Raw genomic sequence first — 20,560 nt, 5'->3', positions numbered from 1 at the left:
CACTAAGTATTCCTAAGCCACTAATAGTTGCCAGTGCATACTGAGTGGCATTTATCCCTAGTACTACCACTAGTTACCATCTCCCCCTGTCTCCTGATTTCCTCCTGCACCCCAGGAACTTGGAGGAACAACTTTCACAATTTGTGGTTGGAGGTCCTCTCTCCTGTGTCTGTCCTTGGAGAAGGTGGCAGTGGTGCTTTTCCATTAATGGAGCCAAGTGAGTCAGCTTTGATAAAATACTCATGAAGGTTGGGGGTGTCTTGAAAAAGAGGAGACTGACGCCCTTTCCCTTCAAGTACTTACTTAGCTGCAGAATCTGGAGACTTAAAAAAAAATTGTCAGCTTTTTTTAAACCTGAGATAGTTAAGTCTCCATAGAGACTGTCAAAAATTGCGTATGCCAGCTATATTTCAAGTCATGATGATGGGGTATTGGGAAAAGTTTTTAATTAGCAGTAATCGCGCCTCAAATAAACCTCATTGGCTATGAGACTGCCACGGTACAAAGCTAGAATCTGGAGACTTCTGTTGCTATATGTATGACATGCTTTTCTTTTCAGCTCTCCTCCCTCATAATAGAAAAGAAGAGGGAAATGCTGGCCCATGTCTCCTGATTTTGAAGATGTGTTCATGGCAAGGTTGAAGGAGAAAAAGTGTTAAATGGAGGAGCCCTTGGAGACTGAGAGGATATTGGACACATAGCTCTAGTGTGAAACTTCACAAGTACACCCCTTATGTAGAGGCTGACACATCAGGGGAGGCCATCACAACCAGATGGAGGCAGCTTAAACTACAAGAAGAGTAGAGGCCTTTCCCAACTCTATGTCTTCCCATGGAGACAATCACATGAGGAGAGTTTTGTTGCCTCAGCCCCATCATCATCTTGTCCCCGAATCCATGGTAGCAAATGTCCCTGGGCATTTATCCAGAGGAGAGGAAATTTGTATATAAAAGAGACATCTGCACCTCCGTGTTTATTGCAGCACCACTCACAATAGCCAAGATATGGAATCAACCTAAGCGTCCATCAATAGAAGAACCACATGGTGCACCATGGAATGTTATTCAGCCACAAAAAGTATGAAATCCTGTCATTCACAGCGACAAGCATAGAACTGGGGGATATTATGCTAAGTGAAATAAGCCAGGAATAGAAAGTTAAACCCCGGTAGTATGTTCTCACTCACATGGGGAAGCTAAAAATTAGTTGAACTCTTAGAGGTAAAAACTATAGCAGAGGATACTAGAGGCTGGGAAGGGCAGAGGGACATGGGCAAGGGAAAGATTTGTTAATACAAAATTAAAGGTAGATGGGGAATAAGTTCTAGTGTTCTATATAACATTATAGGATAGGCATCCTATAGTTAGGATGACTATAGTTAACAATAATATAGTTTTAGACAGCCAGAAGGAGGATATTGAATGTTCCCAGAAATGATAAATGTTTGAGATGATGAATATGCTAATTACAGCAGTTATGTGTCAATTCAAACAATGAAGTTTTTTAAAAAAGAAGGAATAAAAAGTGTCTCAGAGACAAATCGCACTTTCCTCCTTCACTTCAAACACTAAAGCTTGCATGAGGTAGGGGAAGTGGTAAGAGAGGACAAGAGTTCTGGGTTGAGTGTGACATTCAAATATTAAAAATTTAATGGCATTGGGTCTTTTTTTTCAGACAGGGTCTCACTCTGTTACCCAGGTTGGAGTGCAGTGGCTAGATCAGATCATGACCTACTGCAGCCTCAACCTCCTGGGCCCAAGCAATCTTCCTACCTCAGCCTCTGGGGCTACAGGTACACTGGGCTAATTATTTATTTTTTTGTAGAGACAGGATCTTGCCATGTTGCCCAGGCTGATCTTGAACTCCTGAGCTCAAGTGATCCTCTCATCTTGGCCTCACGAAGTGCTGGTATTTACAGGTGTGAGCCAATGTGCCTAGCCACATTGAGTCTTAATTATTGGAACAAAAAAGATTGTTGACATTGTTTTAATAACTAAAAATGACTATAGAATCATCCTAAGACATTGTTAAGGCAGCAATCACCCAGCTGGAAAAGCAAATTTGATCCAGTGTTGCTGGTGGACATAGTTGAAAGACAAAAATCATTTTGTAATTGAACTCCAACAAATTGTGACTTCTCAATCAGCAGGTATATTTATAAGCAAATTGTTTTCTCCCAGCAAGTTTCCATGTCATTTTCTTTATGGGCAAATATTCAGTTGCTTTTTCTCTTATCTCAATCATGACTCTCCAGTAGAATTTTCAGTGATGATGAAAATGTTCTGTATATGTGCAGAGCAATATAGTATCCACTATACCCATGTGGTCATTGAACACTTGAAAATGTGGCAAGAAACTGAACTTTTAATTTAATTTTAATTTTGATTTAAATTTCAATAATATGTGGCTAGTAGCAACAATGCTGGTCAATACTCTTGAAAAAAAATTGAGTAAAAGCAAAGGTGAAGATGAAGGAAAGTTCTATGTTAATAGGTGTTTTTGTATGAATTTATTCTCAAGGGCAGTATAGAAGTATTAATGTATATTAACTTGGCTAGGACTTATTTGAATACAATTTAAGGAAAATCTTTACAGTTTTAAAAATAAGTCACATGTTCAAAAACCCATTTGTTGATAGTGTTGAAAGAATGAAATGCCTAGAATTGACTCTTTTAAAACACTGAGGCATAGAAAATCTTTACTCAAAGATCATTTTCCCATGGGTCATTTTTCTGGAAATATTTGCTTTGACCCTCAAGTAAGGTTAAGAGTGAATGCGTCTCCCTTAAATTTATTATATACCTAAATATTGCTATCTTTCAGCAATTTGGCCAAAGCATGGCTAAATTATGAAGTTAAGAGAGCCAGGATGGCTGAGCCTTTCTAGTGCATATGAATTCTTCATAATACCCCTATCAGAATCAAGATGGATATGATGGGGTGCTCTGATCCATTGCACATAAAAGAGAGCTATGTTCTACTCACTCTTCTTATCAACATAAACCAATAGTCTGATTCTTATTATTTATATTAAGGTAATCCATATCCTTTTGTTACAGCAAATAGAAAAACAAACTTCTCTAAACTGATGACATGGGGCGCTATCATGGATTAGGAGAAGCCTTTCACCCTGATTGCCTACTACTGTTAAAAGAACTGAAACAGGTGTTCTTGGCTGATGGATTCCAATATTCAAATAGTGAGTATTTTTATTCAGGAACTTGGCTGTACATTTTGTAGATAACTCATTCTGGTTGGCTCAACAGGAAGCGCTAATGCTCCAAGTCAGTTATTATCAGCAGGTATACCAACTGGCTGCCTGCAGACCAAGTTCTACCAGGAGACTGGTTGCAACAGTGTTTTTTTTTCCCCAAGTTGAAATTTCACTCTTGTCATCCAGGCTGGAGTGCAATGGCGCAATCTCAGCTCATTGCAACCTCCGCCTCCTATATATATATATATATACGCACACACACATATATACATACACACACATATATACACATATACACATATATACACATATATATGTATATATATGTGTGTGTGTGTATATATATATATATAGATATAAAATATATGGTAGAATGATTTATATTCCTGATTCTCCTGCCTCAGCCTCCTGAGTAGCTGGGATTACAGGTGCCTGCCACCATGCCTAGCTAATTTTGTATTTTTAGTAGAGATGGGAGTTTCACCATGTTGACCAGGCTGGCCTCGAACTCCTGACCTCAGGTGATCCACCAGCCTCGGACCCCTGAAGTGATGGAATTATAGGTGTAAGCCACTGTGCCTGGCCCAACAGTGTTTTTACACTTTTGAATGTTTGTATGTTTTCAGTGTCTTTGGCTAAGCAGCTTCAATTTGCCATTGTTCACACCTGGCCCCGTTATGCATTTAGTGACACCTGAGGGCTTTTGAGCTGGCAACCTTCTTTCTACCCAAACTACCCTCAGATTCTTTTATGGTCAAGGAAGCTCATTGACAAGAATTTCTAATCCCAGTCACTACATTTTGCTCTATGGGACTCAACTTAGTGGTTATGTAGGCTTTCAAACAAATTCAAAGATTTGAGGTCAATATTGACTCTCCATCAGGCAGTTTTGGAGTCCCCAGTTAATTAGCTTCTGCCAAATGTATGGTTGAAATGAGAGCTGTTGGAGGGAAACCACGTATGGGAACGTTATTATATGTTAGTCTAAGTTCTTTCTTTGTAACAAGTTAGATCACAAGCTATCTACTTGAACTATGTTAGCTTTTTCTATAAAAATGTTTTTCCTGAAATGAAATTTAATATTGTGTCCTTGGCTTTATAAAGAAATGTTGGATGAAAAAAATTCATTGATCAATGCCTTTATGTAAAGACACATGGGATATATTACTGTATCACTAGTGTAGTGCTAGAAAAAAAGACTCCTTTGAAATAGTGTGCTTCTTTTTATCAGACAATGAGAATCGCCTTACCTGTAATGCTTCCTTTTTTTCCTTGGCTGTCATGATATTAAAATTAACTCATTACTCCTTCCTTACACCATTACTCTCCTCTTTATGTGCTTTCTCATCTCTTTTACCTTTAGTGTTTTGCTACATGCACGTACATAAATTTGCTTGTAACCAATATCAATAACCTTTTGGAAGTATACAGCTTAAAAACTGCAAGTAAATGATCATAAAACATAGCCATAGTCACATATGCCAAATGTGAATTTTAAAGATTTTCTAGCTCTTTTTTTATTCTTTCTCTCTTTTTTAAACAAATAGAAAAAAAGTGTGGAAAAATCTAATGTTTTAGAATGTAGACTTTTTGTTCTTTCCAACTTTCATTTTAGATTCAAGGGGTATATGTGCACATTTGTTACATGGGTAAATTATGTGTTGTGGGGGTTTGGTATACAGGTAATTTTGTCACCCAAGTAATCAGTATAATGCCTGATAGGTAGTTTTTCAATCACCATCCTCCTCTCACCCTCCACCCTCAATTAGGCTTCCATATCTATTATTCCCTTCATTGTGTCCATGTGTGAGCTGAGATGGTGCCTTTGCACTCTAGCCTGGGTGTACTCAATGTTTAGCTCCCACTTATTAGGGAGAACATGCAGTATTTGATTTTCTGTTCCTGTGTTAATTCACTTAGGATGATGGCCTCCAGTTCCACCCATGTTGCTGCAAAGAATGTAATTTTGTTTTTTTCTGTGACTATGTAGTATTCCATGGTGTTATATGTGTCAAATTTTCTTTCTTTTTCTTTTTCTGAGATAGAATCTTGCTCTGTCACCCAGGCTAGAGTGCAGTGGTACCATCTCAGCTCACTGCAACCTCCACCTCCCAGGCTTCAAATGTTTCTCGTGCCTCAGCTTCCCCAGTAGCTAGGAATATAGGCGCATACTGCCATGCCTGGCTGATTTTTCTATTCTTAGTTGAGATAGAGTTTTGTCATATTAGCCAGGCTGGTCATGAGCTCCTGACTTGAAGTGATCCGCCTGCCTTAGCCTCCCAAAATGCTTGGTTTATAGGCGTGAGCTACTCTGCTTGGCCCAACATTTTCTTTATCCAGTCCACCTGATGGGCATTTAGGTTGATTCCATGCAATTGCTATTGTGAATGGTGCTGTGATGAACATAGGTGTGCATGTGTCTTTATGGTAGAATGATTTATATTCCTTTGGGTATATACTCAGTAGTGGGATTGCTGGGTTGAATGGTAGTTCTATTTTAAGTTCTTTGAGAAATGTCCAGTGACTGAACTAATTTACATTCCCACCAGCAGTGTGTAAGCACTCCCTTTTCTCCACAACCTCACCAGCATCTGTTATCTTCTGACTTTTTAATAAAAGCCCGTCTGACTAGTGTGAGATGGTATCTCATTATGGTTTTCATTTGCATTTCCCTAATGATTAGTGGTATTGGGCATAAAATATAGACTTTTTAAAGGAAATAATTAGGAGATGCACAGATCCTGAGTACTGGACATATTCTTTGAAATGGCTATTTGTAATAAGAGAAGATGGACATTTATAGCTGTGAAAACAATAACAATTTGTTAAATTGATGTATATCTATGTAATGGAATACTATTCAGCTATTTCAAGTATAGTGTTAAATCTTTTGACGCACAGAAAAACCTGGAACCATATATACGAAGGCATTAACGGTAATTGCCTTTGGATAGTTGGAATTACATACTTTATTTTTCCTTACTTGTAGTTTTTTGCTTTTTCTACAATAAACATGCATTGTGCTACAATAAAAGCAAATGGATTTACAATCAAAAACTAGTGAGTAGTTTAAGATTGTCAAGAGTGTTTGAAATGGTAGGGGAACGTGCACTGTGAAGACAGCTATCTCCTACCAATCTGCCAGAGGAAAGTTGGGCCCAGAGAGGAACTTCAAAGATCTGCCTACAGATGAGCCCTCGGTGGCCCTTATTTCTTCAGTTTAATATTCCTCTGGGTATCACGTAACTCCTCTTGGTTGGTGTCTGCTAATAAGATGACAGAATCAGATAGCCACCTGCTCAGTAAAGTAGCTTTGATTTAGCAGAGGTGGAAATAAACGGATTTTTAAAAATAAATTTGATCCATTAAGCTTTATTCTCGGCTGGACGCGGTGGCTCATGCCTGTAATCCCAACAGTTTGGGAGGCCGAGGTGGGCAGATCACTTGAGGTCAGGAGTTTGAGACCAGCCTGGCCAATATGGTGAAACCCCATCTCTACTAAAAATACAAAAATTAGCCAGGTGTGGTGGTGCATTCCTGTAATCCCAGCTGCTAGGGAGGCTGAGGCAGGAGAATTGCTTCAACCTGGAGTCAGAGGTTGCGGTGAGCTGAGATCGCACCATTACACTCCAGCCTGGGCAACAGAGTGAAACTCTGTCTCAAAATAATAATAATAATAATAATAATAATAATAATAATAATAATAATAATAATAAATAAATAAGTAAATAAATTTGATCCATTAAGTTTTATTCTCAATGTTGAGAGATTTCCAGAGAGGGTATATAATATAAAATAATACCCATAAGGGCCATCTCTTTTAACATATGAGCATTTATGGATTTAGAACAAGAAAATTTATTAATATCTTACAAAAAAACTTGGTACCCAACACAAAGGAGGAGCAACCAAAGTTTCCCTGTAAAGGTTTGTCCTCCAGTGTGATTTGGTAAAGTCTTTTAATTTTTTTTTAACCTCCTCTTGATTCTTTTAAAGCATGGGAATTTCATAAATTCTTTGCTTCCAGTTCTCCATGTGACAATTTCCAGAGTAGAGTCACTTTTAAAAAACAGATTCTTGTCATTTTCTAGAAATGGCAGCTAATCCTGACTCGATGCTCTAGAACATTTGGGTGTTTTTTTGAGACAGGGTCTTGCTCCATGGCCCAGGCTGGAGTCACAATTCACTGCAGCCTCCACCTCCTGAGCTCAAGTGATCCTCCTACCTCAGCCTCCTAAGTAGCTGGGACTGCAGGCATGTGCCACTGCATCAGGTTAATTTTTTATTTTTTTGTAGAGACAGGGGTCTCGCCATGTTGTCCTGGCTGGTCTTGAACTCCTGGGCTCAACTGATCCTCCCACCTTGGCCTCCCAAAGTACTGGAACTATAGACATGAGCCACTGTGCCTGGCCTGGAACATTTCAAAGGTGCAGTTTACCCCACAGTCTGTTGGAAAATAAAATATTGTTGGGCCTGTGGATGATGTTAGACCGATGTGTATGGTGTGAAAATTAGGGCAGCCGTTTGGAGAACTGCTCTACGCATGTGAACACTGAGGGAAATGTTCACCTTCAAACCTGTGGGGGTACCACATGTCTGTGGGTTTATGGAGTCATAAATCAGAGAATTAAGTATAACAAAAACCTTGGCCAGAATGAATCACTCGCTGTTTTCAATATGACGATTAAAGTCCACCTTCTATGACAGCATCATTATGCCTGATCCTCTGCTAGGGATAACAAATCCTGAAGAAAGACTGTCCTATTTTGATTTTTATTTCTTATAGTGCCTAGCACAGCATTTTTCACCTTGTTCATATATAATGAATGTTTACTGAATTTGACTATTAATATTTTTCTTTATGCTAATAAGCCTGCTGACTGAAAAAATTATTGGTTCAAAATCTTAAAGAAAGTATATATAAACTTGATAGAATGACACTTTCTTGAGACTGATCCTGATAGTCTAGGTTGTAATCTCTGTGGTTGATATCCTCAGATAAATGTTGAAATTAATTATGGAAATCCCTTGTTAGTGATTGGTTTAGGAAAAGGGATATGATCCAAAACTACTCAATGAGACATAAGAAAAGCCAGTTAGTGGTTTTCAGGGAGGGAGAGTATTTCATGTTCTTATGAAGGAAGTATACTGAAATGTTTCACTTTATTCTCTGGACATTATAACATCTAGACGTGGTACTTGGAAATCCTGCAGTATTTGGGGCCATGAGGAACCAGCCTGAGGGCAAAGACAACACAATGAAGATAGCAGAGAGGTGAAAATAACATAGGTCTTTGATAACTTTGTTTATTATTATTTTTTGGAGAAAAGATCTCGCCCTGTCACCCAGGGTGGAGTGCAGTGCTGCGATCATGGCTCACTGCAACCTGGAACTCCTGGGCTCAAGGGATACTCCTGCTTTAGCCTGAGTAGGTGGGACTACAGGCAAGCACCACCATACCCAGCTAATTTTTAAATTTTTTGTAGAGACGGGGACTCGCTATGTTGCCCCAGGCTGGTCTCAAACTCTTGGCCTCCAGTGATCTTCCTGCCTTGGTCTCCCAAAGTCCTGGGATTACAGGCATGAGGCACTGTACCCAGCCTGATGACTTTATTGAGTCATTGCATCAAACATCCCTGTGGGCTGTGCTTCCTCAGATTTCTCATGTGACATCAGATATTTCCTATCGTTTAAGCTGATTTGTAGAAATTTTTGGTTATCTGCAGTTAAAATGCATTTCACTGAAACAACCTCCACTGTCATCTCAAATAATTAGGAGAAAATATATGTTCTCCTCTGTGTTCTAAATATATAAAGGGACAAATATCAAAAGGCTTCTACCTTTGAGAGCTTGTAGGTGAAAAAATAATGTCCCTTTAAAAGTAATGTGGCAAATGTGGCAGTTTATTGAAAAGGCCCAGGTGTGGCTGGAAACTATCCATTTGTTATTTCAACCCAGATGCTTCTGTCAGTTTCTTCACCCTGGATGCTGGAGTGTAGAAAGAAAGGACTTTCAGCTAAATCTGGAGGTAGGGACTGGTGAGGCAAATTAAATGGAAAAGAAGGTGGACCAAGAAACTGACCATACAGGTGAAAAAATGGTAGCGGTAGATGCCCATGCTGGGAAAGAAAGTGAATCCAGAGAAGGCCAGATGGGCTGAAGAACTGGCAATGGCTAAGCCTTCGGGGATTTGGATGGATGATTATGATGATGATGAGTAGCAATCATGGTAAAAAGGAGTGGAATTGGTGGAAGCAGAGCAAATTATGGTCAGGATGGAGGATTCTGGAGTCTTGAAATAGAAGTTCAAAAATACTATGGCTATAATATTTATTTGTATTAATTTATGTAACAAATATTTATGCTTATTTACTATTAGAGCTTATAGGATGCAGTCTGTTATCATAAGTAGTTAGGACTACCTTCAGTGGTTAAATCAGAGACCATTGGTCAGCAAACTATTAGAAAATTTTCTTTGTGCAACACAATTGTGATTCTACAAAATAACTTTTCAAAAAGGTATTCTAATCCAAACTGACCTTGGTTCCTCCTCTAATTCCAAAAGGAAATTTCTCAAGTCATCTTTGTCTAGGGGTCTTAATTTTTAATGTAATGGAGGCTTCAGTGCCTCATGCCAAAAATAAAAATCCTCAATTGGTTAGATTTTATATGTCTGATATGAGAAACCTATATTCATATCTTTCCATTTTTTTACCCTTGTTCCCAAGACACTCAAACTGATCTCAGTGTGCCAAACATGTTTAGTTTAACAAAGAAACCTTGATGCAACTGGTCAAGGGACTGCTAACTGGTATAAGGATACAAAATATAAGTCAGGACTAATTCTGACCCCAGGACTTATTGTCTAGTGTGTGTGTCTGTCTCTGTGTGTGTGTGTGTGTGTATATATATATACACACACACGAGACAGAGTCTCCCTCTGTTGCCCAGGCTGGAGTGCAGTGGCATGATCCCTTGGCTTACTGCAACCTCTGCCTCTTAGGTTCAAGCGATTCTCCTGCCTCACCCTCCCAAGTAGCTGGGATTACAGGCATCCGCAACCATGCCCAGCCCTAGTAACATGTATTGATTATACAACTCCACATCTCTTATGTAGATTATTACAAAAAAACTTCATCTTCAAATATGTTGTAGCAATGCAAAGTGTATGCATGAGGGTGTGTTTGAGGTCTCAGCTAGAAAGACAAAGTAATGGTAGCTTTTAAAATGTGCAAGTACTGGAAGGTTGTATTAGAGTTATGTTGTTGCTGTTGTTAATAAAACTTAAAATAATATTTGACTCAGTAGCTTTTCTACAGAAGTGGTATTTAAGGTTACATTTATTTTTACCAAGCTCATTCTTATGAACTTCTGACTTAATGTGTGTGTTAATAGTAGAATTTCAACTTCCACAGCAATTTAGAAATACAGTTGTTCCTCAGTAGCCTTGGGCATTGGTTTCAAGACCCCCTTGGATACCAAATCTGAGGATGTTCAAGTCCCTGATATAAAATGGTGTAATATTTGTAAATATTCTTCCGTATACTTTAAATCACCTCTAGATTACTTATTATACCTAATAATTGCCTACATATCATTTTATTCATGTGGATTCAACATAGTACTTGGCATGTGGCAAATTTAAGTTTTGCTCTTTTGGAACTTTGTGTAATTTTTTTCCCATGTATTTCAACAATTGGTTGAATCCATGGATGTGGAACCCATGGATATGGAGGGCTGACTGTATTCTAAATTAGTGGTGGTAAGAAATACATCAAATATAAAATTAAAAAAAATATATAAATCTCATGCATTTTACATTTTTTGTTTGTAACTGTCTATTCCAGGTGTCCCCAGAGTATTCTCTGATCTTTTCCTTTGCAGATTTTGCAAGCCAACCACTACATAGCAACAGTGATTTCAAAGGTGTTGGCAAAAGCTTTGACTTATGCAAGGGTTTTCTCTCTCAGCAATGTGATACCAGAAATTCCCTTAACTGCACTTCCTTTATCTCTTTCTCTACATGAATAAATCATACTCATGTTTCTAAATCAGTTCTAATATTACTTCCTCATAGACTTTCTTAATTCCCTTCCAGCAAAAGTAACCTTTCTCTACAATGCAGAGAAGCTATATCTGCATTCTCAATGATACTGCCCCTACAGGAGTGAAAATTGATTCTTGTCTCACAGAGGGTGAAAAATCTTAGATATTACAATGGTTTGTGACCCTCCAATACTCAATCTTATTACTAAGTATATCATTTCATGGGGTAGGAGGCTGTTAGGAATAAAATTTCTAAAAGTGCTTCTTGGAGGAGTGATAATTTAAAAAGCTTGAGAAATACTTCTCCCCATTTAAAAGTACGTAATATATTATCTGTGCTTTCCCCTCATCACCTTAACCTATATATCTCCAGTAGGCTTGGAATGTTTTGTGTATTTGTGTATATAACATTCCTGAGTTCATTGTTTATGATAAAGTCAATAAGCTCCTTCAAGGCAGAGGCCAAGGCTTATTTATGGTTATATTTCTTATGTTTAGTTCATGATACGGTCTCAAAAAATTGTTTATTGACCTAAATATTAATCCTGTATCTTACAGTCCTCAGTGTCTGGCTGTTCATGGTTATAGGTTCCTTTGGGAAAGGACTGGAGGAATTACTACTATGTATCTTTGCTGTGCTGCTGCAGAATCTTTTCTTACGGGGATTTAGTCTCTTTTCCAGGCAGCGAGTTCTGGATATGAAAATTGGCTCAGGTTCTAAAATTGGGCAATGAATTATGACTTTTAATCGGGAAAGCTTCCTGAAGCTTCCCGATTGTCCATCCTTGATTGTAATAGTATAAATCCGTGTTATCCAATATGGTAGCCACATACGGCTTTTAAAATTCAATTGAGTTAAAATGAAATGAACAATTCTGTTTCTTAGTTCTATTAGCCATGTTTCAAAGATCACTCATTTCCAGGACCTCTCCATTAAATTGCTATCAAAAAGTGAAACCTTGAGCTTGCAAAGCTATGAGTTTTTCCTGTTCAGCCTCAACTAATTTCACAACTTTTAGATGGCAAAGACAGTTTTCCACTTCTGCCCCAAATTGAGTCCATACCTCTGACAATGAAGCTGCTGGTTTTCAGCCTGAGCTGCCCTGGGTGAGTTTCCTGCCACCACCTGCTGCTGAATTACTCCTCTGCTCTAGCGGTTGGTCAAGTATAAATACTTTTAAATTTATTGTCTGCCTTTGGCAATTTTCAATACCTTAAATTAATTGTTTTGACACTTTTTCCTGTTTTATATTATTCTTTGGGGGAGGGAAGTCACTGACCTCTTCATGCCCCCTAAATCAGAGGTCCTTCCAAGGATGTTATGTTTTTCATTGAAACAGCTATTAACATTTCATTAATTCTCAGTAAACATTGGTTAATAATTTCATTCATGTGAGTATTAATAAAGTTTCTATTACGTATATAAAATGAAATTATATCACTTCTCCGGCAAAACCTTTTAGAACCTAATCTGAGCAAAATGCTGTGTCCTTTCAGCCGTCTACCAGGCCCACCTGACCTGCATCACCTCCCCATTCCACTGCTTTCTGACCATCTTTCCTATTCTAGGGCCATTACTCCTGCTCCAGCCTTACTGATCTTTTTGCTATTTCTCTAAATTCAGGGCTCACAACTCCCCTCAGAATCTTTTCACTCACTGCTCCTTCTGCCTGGAACTTTCTTCCCTACATGGCTCACCCTCTATCTTCTCAGCAGTGACTCTTTTCCTGACTACATTACATAAAAGATCGATGACCCCCTTCCTGGCCTCCCTTACCTTGTTTCTCCATAGCACCTGTTACATCTGCAGAATATGTATTCTTGGATTGTCTCCCCTACTCTAATGCAGTTTCTTGAGGGAAATTTTTTTTCCTGCTGTATCCTGATACCTAGGACATGCCTGGTATGTCCTAGATTTTCAATATATATTTATTGAATTAATTGAAGGAATGAATATGCATTGTTTTCACCAAGGCAAACAGAAATACAACAGAATTGTTAAGAGTGAGCCATACAGGAAAAGATAATACTGAGCCCCTATCTTCCTTCCCCACAACCTCTCCTCAGGTAAACATGTTTATGTTGGGAATACTGGTCATATTTATAGGATTTGTCCCCTGTCACTTAACATCCATTATGGATGTGGATTGTCATGGTAATGGGAAGAGAGAGAAGTGAACTTGCAGAAGACAGTGAAAGATTGTATCATGAGGAAAGTTGTCTTGCATACATAAACCTTAGGAAGTTTTTACTCCTTTACCTTGAACTTGAGACACCCTCATTGCCTACTGTCACATGCTGTGAAGTCAATAAATACTCCCAATATTCTGCAATCCATAGTAGCCTCTGCCTAATTATCTGAAGGTTCCAGAGAGGCCGTGGTTCCTGAGAAGAAAGTTTTGGTAATAATAATAATAATAATGTTAATAATTGTTAATTATTAACAAGGTAATTAATAATATTAGTAGCTAAAATTTATTTGAACTTACTATCTGCCAGTCACTCTCAGCTTTTTTCATGCATTATCTTATTTAACCCTTCTAACAGTGCAATGATTTAATTGCTATTATCTTGCCTATTTTTAATTTTTTTTGTTGTTTAGACAGGGTCTTCTCTGTTGCCCAGGCTGAAGTGCAGTAGTGTGATCATAGCTCACTGCAGCCTCAAACTCCTGGGCTGAGGCGATCCTCCCACCTCAGCCTCTTGAGTAGCTGGGACTACAGGCATGTGCCACCATGCACGGCTAATTTTTACTTTTTTTTTTTTTTTTCATAAAGATAGGGTCTCTCCATGTTGACCAGGTGGTCTCAACTATTGGCCTCAAGCGATCTTCCCACCTTGGCCTCCCAAATTGCTGGGAGTATAGACATAAGCCGCTGTACCAGGCCTGTTTTCTTTATAAAGAAATTGAAGCAAAGAGTAGTTATTTATTTGGTACCAGACCATAAAAGTTAAGGTCCAAAATGAGTGGCACAAGAATTTAATGCCACTGAACACAGAGGAAAGTATCTGAACAATAATATCATTAATTTCTCTGTCGCTGTCCCAGGTGAACTTGCTGATTCCTATAGTAAAGCCATGCAGCTATGAGCCAGAGCCTCAGAGAATCCCTTTAAAACAATGGCTCTCGCAGGGACTGTTTTGCTCCCAAGGGACATTTTGATCATCATCCTGGTTGGTGTGGTGGTGCTACTGATATCTAGTGGGTAGAGGCCAGGGATGCTGCTAAACCTCTTATAGTGCGTAGGACAGCAGCCCAAGACAAAGAAACATCTGGCCTATAACATCAGTAGTGCTGAGGCTGAGAAATCCTGCTCTAGACTCTCTTGCCCTTCATTAGGAATCTACATTATCTCCTTTAGCATCTCTAGATTCTGTCCCTTTTCTTGCTTTCTCTGTGCACAGCCTTCAGATTGCTGTTTTAGTTGGACTATTGACTGGATTTATTATGTCTTTGTAAAGGTTTGAATGCTTTTGGCAGCAGGTAACAAAAATGGCAGTTCAAATGAGCTTAATAAGAAAACTTGTTATCATTCCCAGGAGCCTATAGGTAGGGTAGGAATGGAGAGGAATATGACCTGTGATCATACTGAAGGAACTTTTGCTCCTGCTGTATCCTGATATCTAGAACATGCCTGGTACGTCCTAGACTTTCAATATATATTTACTGAATTAACTGAACAAATAAATATGCATTATACTTAGCAAGGTGAAGAGGAATACAACAGATCTGAAAGAATGAGCCATACAGGAGAAGATAAGACTGAGCTCCTATCCCCCTTCCCCACAACCCCTGATCATATTCCTCTCCATTCCTACCCTACCTATAGGCTCCTGGGAATATATGACAATAAATAAAGTTTATTTTTCTTTGTAATTAATTTTGCTTTGCCCTTCTCCATTGTCACATTGGTCACTAGGTTGGTTTCCTACATGACTGCAAGATACAACCAGCTGCAAATGGGGGAACCACTGTCATTGTTTATATACGGCAGAAGAAAAAGATAAAATTCTCCCCCTTTTCCTAAACCATGGTATATGTCCCCTCCTTCATTCTGATTGGGTCTAATGCATACCCAAACTTAGATCAATCATAGTTGGAGTGGAATGCCATATGCAGATTGGCTTACTCTTCAGGACCTACCAATAGAGTTCAGAATAGTGTGGGTGATTAAAATGAGGGTTAGAAAAGCAAAAGGGGAAAATGAATGTTGGATAGGACACAAACTGAATCTACCATACCCTGGCTACTGTCTTGAAGATGTTTATTTGTTCCATTCTCTGCTGTCAATAGGCCAGTCCCATCCCTCCCTCACTGTTTCCACTCCTGGCTCCTGGAATCACAACCTGACAATATCATCTCATTTTCCTACAAACCTAGAAGAAATTGCTGGGAATGAAATAATAAAACTCTTGGAGGATTTGAGAATTGAGCTGGGACTTGAAATGTGTCAGAAATTTAGATGGGCAACTTTTGTTTCCATTGCAATAGATTCCAAAACATAAAATGATTATAAAGAGAACTGAGATTTCTAAGAATCCTGGCATAGTACATAAAATGCTTTAAGGGGAAAGAAAATATTTCTATTTTTCCTCATAAAACTGGGCAATAGATTTATTATAGAAATGACTTAATAGTTTAAAAGGCTGTATCAAATTCAGTCAATTTTATGAAGCACATTTTGTGGTAATATATTTTTGTCCGTTTTGTGTTGCTATAACAGAATACCTGAGACTGGGTAAAATTTATAAAGAAAAGAGGTTAATTTAGCTCACAGTTCTGCAGGCTGGGAAGTTCAAGGGCATAGCCTTGGCTTCTGGTGAGGGTTTTTCTGCTGCATCATACTATGGCTGAGTAGGTCAAAGGGGAAGTAGACACATGTGAGGAGAAGCAAAACCCATCGGGTGTTCTTGCTTTATAACAACCCACTCTTTGGAGAACTAACTCAGTCTAACACAGTCATTACCAGTGGCACCAAGCTACTTGTGAGAGATCTGCCTCCATAGCCTAAGCACCTCTCACTAGGATCCACTTCAAATACCACCACACTGGGGAGCAAATTTCAACATGAGTTTTGACGGAAACAAACTAACTATATCCAAATGATAGCAGTGTCCTGTAATTACAATGTGTTACATGGCCCAAATATGATCTCTGTGGAGCCTGTCTTCTTGAAGAGATCTTGTACTTTTAGGTAAGAGTGGAGGCTTGACTATGCATATACAAAGTAAAAAGAAAAGCAACATTAAAACAAAGCAAACTTTCCTTCAGTTGCTGGATGTTTCATTTTACTAATATAAATAAGTTTATTTCCCCTTGACTTTTCCTTCTAGGGACTAAATTAAACTTTTAAAAGAATAAATGTAATACATCTTTAAGCATTATGATTTATGTTGATAGATTGTTACAATCTACTTTGAAATTTCAAAAGGTGATAGAAAAACCATATCTACAGGTAAAATCCTTCATTTTATAACTTTCTTTGGAATAAACAGACCACGGTTAAGTTCCTGAATATAGATAATGAATATATCTCACTCCAAGAAGGGCCAATTCTCAAAAGGAGAATATTCTTATTTGTTATTATGTTAAACATAACCTTAGTGTTTTTCAAATATTGATTTTTTAAATATATCCACGATCTAGAAACCCACTCACAATGCAAAAAAGGAACAGAAAATGTCTCACTTTTTCTTGGATCACTTTTCTTTATTTTATAATTATACTACTTATTGTTACTTATATCAGAAAATGGGCATAAGAAAGTCAATGGGTGAAATTAAAATGAATCCATTTTGTCTCTTCCTTGCAGCTCTGTCAAATCATATTTTTTCTGAAGATAAATTATTTGTGAAAAAAGTTTTGGAATTTACTTTACATTAGGTCTTATTTTTTCATTGCAACAAAATATGAGTTTTTGAATTTGAAAATTAGACATTGTACTTCCATAATTAAATAACGGTACATCTATGGTTATGATCGCTGAAATTATCTGAAAAATGTATAAGAAAGGTGAAATGTAAACATCTACCTTAAATTTTGTTTTTGTGAAAGTAGTCAAGTGATTACAGAAAAAAGAGGATCTTGGCCAGGCGTGGTGACTCACACCTATAAACCCAGCACTTTGGGAGGCTGAGGTGGTGGATCACTTGAGGTATTTTTAGAGGAGACAGAGTTTTACAAAACTTAGCCAGGCATGGTGGCGGTCACCTGTAATCCAGCTACTTGGAAGGCTGAGGCAGGAGAATTGCTTGAACCTGGGAGGCGGAGATTGCAGTGAGCCGAGGATGCACCATAGCACTCCAGCCTGGGCAAAAAGAGCAAAACTCTGTCTCAAAAAGAAAAAAAAAAGTATCTTTAAAAATAGCTCTTGGGAGGAGCCAAGATGGCCGAATAGGAACAGCTTCGGTCTACAGCTCCCAGCATGAGCCACGCAGAAGACGGGTGATTTCTGCATTTCCATCTGAGGTACTGTGTTCATCTCACTAGGGAGTGCCAGACAGTGAGCGCAGGTCAGTGGGTGAGCGCACCGTGCGCCAGCCGAAGCAGGGGCGAGGCATTGCCTCACTCGGGAAGCGCAAGGGGTCAGGGAGTTCCCTTTCCAGGGGTGACAGATGGCACCTGGAAAATTGGGCCACTCCCACCCGAATACTGTGCTTTTCCAATGGGCTTAGGAAACGGTGCACCGGGAGATTATAGCCCGCACCTGGCTCAGAGGGTCCTACACCAAGGGAGTCTCGCTGATTGCTAGCACAGCAGTCTGAGATCAAACAGCAAGGCGGCAGTGAGGCTGGGGGAGGGGCGCCCGCCATTGCCCAGGCTCGCTTAGGTAAACAAAGCAGCCCGGAAGCTTGAACTGGATGGAGCCCACCACAGCTCAAGGAGGCCTGCCTGCCTCTGTAGGCTCCACCTCTGGGGGCAGGGCACAGACAAACAAAAAGACAGCAGTAACCTCTGCAGATTTAAATGTCCCTGTCTGAAAGCTTTGAGGAGAGCAGTGGTTCTCCCAGCACGCAGCTGGAGATCTGAGAACGGGCAGACTGCCTCCTCAAGTGGGTCCCTGACCCCTGATCCCCGAGCAGCCTAACTGGGAGGCATCCCCCAGCAGGGGCAGACTGACACCTCACACGGCCGGCCGGGTACTCCAACAGACCTGCAGCTGAGGGTCCTGTCTGTTAGAAGGAAAACTAACAGAAAGGACATCCACACCAAAAACCCATCTGTACATCACCATCATCAAAGACCAAAAGTAGATAAAACCACAAAGATGGGGAAAAAACAGCAGAAAAACTGGAAACTCTAAAAAGCAGAGCGCCTCTCCTCCTCCAAAAGAACGCAGTTCCTCACCAGCAATGGAACAAAGCTGGACGGAGAATGACTTTGACGAGCTGAGAGAAGAAGGCTTCAGACGATCAAATTACTCCAAGCTACGGGATCTAATTAAACTCAAGAGCTTCTGCACAGCAAAAGAAACTACCATCAGAGTGAACAGCCAACCTACAAAATGGGAGAAAATTTTTGCAACCTACTCGTCTGACAAAGGGCTAATATCCAGAATCTACAATGAACTCCAACAAATTTACAAGAAAAAAGCAAACAACCCCATCAAAAAGTGGGCGAAGGACATGAACAGACACTTCTCAAAAGAAGACATTTATGCAGCCAAAAAACACATGAAAAAATGCTCACCATCACTGGCCATCAGAGAAATGCAAATCAAAACCACAATGAGATACCATCTCACACCAGTTAGAATGGCAATCATTAAAAAGTCAGGAAACAACAGGTGCTGGAGAGGATGTGGAGAAATAGGAACACTTTTACACTGTTGGTGGGACTGTAAACTAGTTCAACCCTTGTGGAAGTCAGTGTGTCGATTCCTCAGGGATCTAGAACTAGAAATTCCATTTGACCCAGCCATCCCATTACTGGGTATATACCCAAAGGACTATAAATCATGCTGCTATAAAGACACATGCACACGTATGTTTATTGCGGCATTATTCACAATAGCAAAGACTTGGAACCAACCCAGATGTCCAACAATGATAGACTGGATTAAGAAAATGTGGCACATATACACCATGGAATACTATGCAGCCATAAAAAATGATGAGTTCATGTCCTTTGTAGGGACATGGATGAAATTGGAAATCATCATTCTCAGTAAACTATCGCAAGAACAAAAAACCAAACACCGCATATTCTCACTCATAGGTGGGAATTGAACAATGAGAACACATGGACACAGGAAGGGGAACATCACACTCTGGGGACTGTTGTGGGGTGGGGGGAGGGGGGAGGGATAGCATTGGGAGATATACCTAATGCTAGATGATGAGTTAGTGGGTGCAGCGCACCAGCATGGCACATGTATACATATGTAACTAACCTGCACATTGTGCACATGTACCATAAAACCTAAAGTATAATAATAAAAAAAAAAAAATTGGAGAATTTTCAAAAAAAAAAAAATAGCTCTTAAACAGTTGGGAGGCACATTATATGTATATACACACATATACATATACACATATATACACACACATGTACATGCATACATATACACACAATTTGGTTTTTAGGAAACCAAGTGTTATAAATTGTGGTTTTTCTTAAAATACAATAAAATTTTACTGTAAGTGGAAAAATCCCTAAATAAACCAAAATCATTTTTCTTTTGTCACAACAAGAATTCCTGCTTCTAAGAAGACAAAAATCAAGGGAACTTATTAAAAAATCACATGGCTTCCTGGACACCAGCTAAATGAAACCATAGCTCATGGCATAAAGGTCAGGTCGCTTCCTCTGCTATCAATGTACATTAAAGAACTGAAACACTTTTCACAAGTTTCAAGGAAGGCATGGATGTTTCTATTATCTGGATGTATCAGGTGTACATTATTATCATTCTCAGTTATCTAGATGCTTCATTACATTCTAATTGTTTCACTGGGTTCAGTCAAACATTGAATATAATGAAACAAAACAAAAGCACACACACACACAAAAGAAACAAAAGCCTTTGTAATAAAAGAGACATAAAGATAAATTCTATTATCCTGGTATGTGGAAGGATCAGACAGGAATGTAAATATTCTTCACGGTTCTCTGCCTTTGTGTCATGACATAATCACCCAACTCCACACCAGGCAACAGAGTCACAGCAGAAACAAATATCTACAACAGTGATTAGCAACTAGAATAATCAGGGAAGCTTTAAAAAGTACCAATTCCTAGGCGCTAGGCCCAGTTAGATGAGCTCAATTTATCTGGGGTGAGGTTTGGGCATCAGCA

General features: G+C 39.1%; 1 non-coding gene across 1 annotated transcript; it reads right to left on the bottom strand.

Moving 5' to 3' along the window:
* Positions 1-368: 368 nt before the first annotated feature.
* On the bottom strand, positions 369-509 carry LOC129036027 (U4 spliceosomal RNA). Its single transcript, XR_008502481.1, has one exon. It is a non-coding gene; the product is annotated as a U4 spliceosomal RNA (small nuclear RNA).
* Between the last annotated feature and the right edge of the window lie 20,051 nt (positions 510-20,560).

This window comes from Pongo pygmaeus, chromosome 3, assembly GCF_028885625.2.
Source record: "Pongo pygmaeus isolate AG05252 chromosome 3, NHGRI_mPonPyg2-v2.0_pri, whole genome shotgun sequence".
Taxonomy (NCBI): domain Eukaryota; kingdom Metazoa; phylum Chordata; class Mammalia; order Primates; family Hominidae; genus Pongo; species Pongo pygmaeus.
Note: the sequence above shows the minus strand (reverse complement) of the source record. Positions and strands in the feature narration are given on the sequence as shown.